Source organism: Aulonocara stuartgranti (genome assembly GCF_965226115.1).
Source record: "Aulonocara stuartgranti genome assembly, chromosome: 2".
NCBI classification, from domain to species: Eukaryota; Metazoa; Chordata; class Actinopteri; order Cichliformes; family Cichlidae; genus Aulonocara; species Aulonocara stuartgranti.
The window spans coordinates 30,245,748-30,248,369 of NC_138940.1; the positions used below are offsets into that span (position 1 = coordinate 30,245,748).

Below are 2,622 nucleotides of genomic sequence, written 5' to 3' on the forward strand. Positions count from 1 at the left end.
ATTTCAAATGAGTTAAATGTTGCACTAACAAGATTCCCAAAAGCTGTTATTATATTATTTTAATTTAATTTGATTACATTTAGTTTATTTTAATTATAGAAAAGATTCCAAACGACTCATCTTCCATTCCAAGTACTGGTACCATCAACTATGTTGGCAAATTAGATCGTGTGATTGGCTGAAGGATCTGACTCATCATGAACTTTGGGGGGAGGAGCAATAACGTCAGACTGTGATAAGAGTACAGCAGACTGGCAAAGATTTGTTTCAAGGTAAGTGCAATCCTAACCACTAATTCTTTCCTTTTGTTATGATCCTAATCCTTAGTCCTTCCAATGATACAATACAAATAGCTAAACTTCCATAATTTTCATCCCTGTCCCTGGACATTCCAGTTATGTAATATACATCACTAATGCTTCCAACATTGTGCTGATGTCCTCTGTATGCAGTGCGTCTTTGGAAACATGCCATGCTATGTGCACCAAACATCTGAACTGCATTTAATGTTTTTGTTTATATTTTATGTATTTTTTAAAATAATTTCTCTTTCAACACAGTATTGCAAGTCCTTAGTCAAGTGGGCTCCTCACAAGAAGAAGAAAATGGATAGAAGAGCGAGTACTCCAATTCCTGAGGACCCTGTGAAAAGCAATAAACCACCACTGGTGGAAAAAGATGAAACTAGGAAGTTGGAGATTTCTGAAGCCATTAAAGAGCCTCAGTCCAGCAATGATGGTGTGCCAGTGAATGTAAGTTAACAGAGTAACACAGCCAGCAAGAAATGAAATATCAGATGAAATGAGTTACTGTAACAAATACTAAGAATCTCCTCTCTTCATTTGTCTTTGCAGGCAGACGGTGTTGCCGATGGGAAAGGAAAATGACTGCCAATAAAGACACACAAATATAGCTACACACACACGAGCATGCATGCACCTGCACACATATGTTCATATACAACAATGTTCAGATAAAGTTCAATAAAGTTCTTGTTGTTCAACTGCAAAATCCTGTGTTTTCTTTCTCACACTGATGGAGGATGGGAAAAGTCCACAGTCATGGTATTCAAAAAGAATATAATGCAAAGATTTGCAGCTGAATCACAACATGAGGAGCAGCATTGTAATGGAATCCTTCTTATATAATACTGTTATATACCTACTTACTACTTGAAGCACTATAGATTAAAAGTCCCATTTTAACTGTAGATTAAAACAACACTTAAAAAAACAAGTTTAATAATTTGTTTGAAAAGGTGTAATTCCAGATTAAAGTTACAGTACACTAATAAGATTCACAAAACAGATTCACTGAATGTTATTTATTATAATTACAGAAAAGACTCCAAGCGAATCATCTTCAATTCCAAGTACTAGTACCTGCTAATATAGGCAGAATTAATAATGTGATTGGCTGAAAGGTCTGTGTAGTTATGAGTTGGGGTGGGAGGGGCAGTGATGTCAGAGTGTGGTAAGAATACAGCAGACTGGAAGAGATTTGCTTCAAGTTAAGTTCAATCAAAATCACTAATACTCTCATATTTTATGATATTAATCTTTTGTCCTTCCAGAATATAAATCACTACTGCTTCCAACATTGTTCTGATGTTCTTTTTCTACTGATAGCCCTGTGCATTACTTGTAGGATTTTTGATTAAAAATCCAATTTCTTAACTGTAGATTAAAACAACACTCTATTTAAATAGTTCATTAATTTATTTGAGAAGGTGTAATTCCAGATCAAAGTTGCAGTACACTTACAAGGATGATATGCAAATGCCATTAATTAGGTTTGTCGCATTAATTACACAAAAATCATCCTTGATTTCAAGTTAGTTTAGTAATGGATTATTTGATTTGCTAATCGACAGTGATGTGAGTAGAAGTCCTGAGAAGTGTGATTTGGTAAATGGGAAGTCTAATCACCATTCCTTAACTCTAAATTACTAATTCTTCTGGCTTTAAAAAAAATCCTAATCCCTTAAGATAAAAATAAATACATAAAAAAAAAAAAAACACCCAGCACGCCCCTGCGGGCGGTTTATCCTTCAAGCCCGGGTCCTCTACCAGAGGCCTGGGAGCTTGAGGGTCCTGCGCAGTATCTTAGCTGTTCCCAGGACTGCGCTCTTCTGGACAGAGATCTCCGATGTTGTTCCCGGGATCTGCTGGAGCCACTCGCCTAGCTTGGGAGTCACCGCACCTAGTGCTCCGATTACCACGGGGACCACCATTACCTTCACCCTCCACATCCTCTCGAGCTCTTCTCTGAGCCCTTGGTATTTTTCCAGCTTCTCGTGTTCCTTCTTCCTGATATTGCTGTCATTCGGAACCGCTACATCGATCACTATGGCCGTCTTCTTCTGTTTGTCTACCACCACTATGTCCGGTTGGCTAGCCACCACCATTTTGTCCGTCTGTATCTGGAAGTCCCACAGGATCTTAGCTCGGTCATTCTCCACCACCCTTGGGGGCATCTCCCATTTTGACCTCGGGACTTCCAGGTTATACTCGGCACAGATGTTCCTGTACACTATGCCGGCCACTTGGTTATGGCGTTCCATGTATGCCTTGCCTGCTAGCATCTTGCACCCTGCTGTTATGTGCTGGATTGTCTCTGGGG

General features: G+C 38.9%; 1 long non-coding RNA gene across 1 annotated transcript; it reads left to right on the top strand.

The window, feature by feature from the left end:
* Nucleotides 1–213: 213 nt before the first annotated feature.
* LOC309690382 lies at nt 214–936 on the top strand. Its single transcript, XR_014271736.1, has 3 exons — nt 214–272; nt 561–752; nt 855–936. It is a non-coding gene; the product is annotated as an uncharacterized lncRNA (long non-coding RNA).
* The last annotated feature ends 1,686 nt before the right edge of the window (nt 937–2,622 follow it).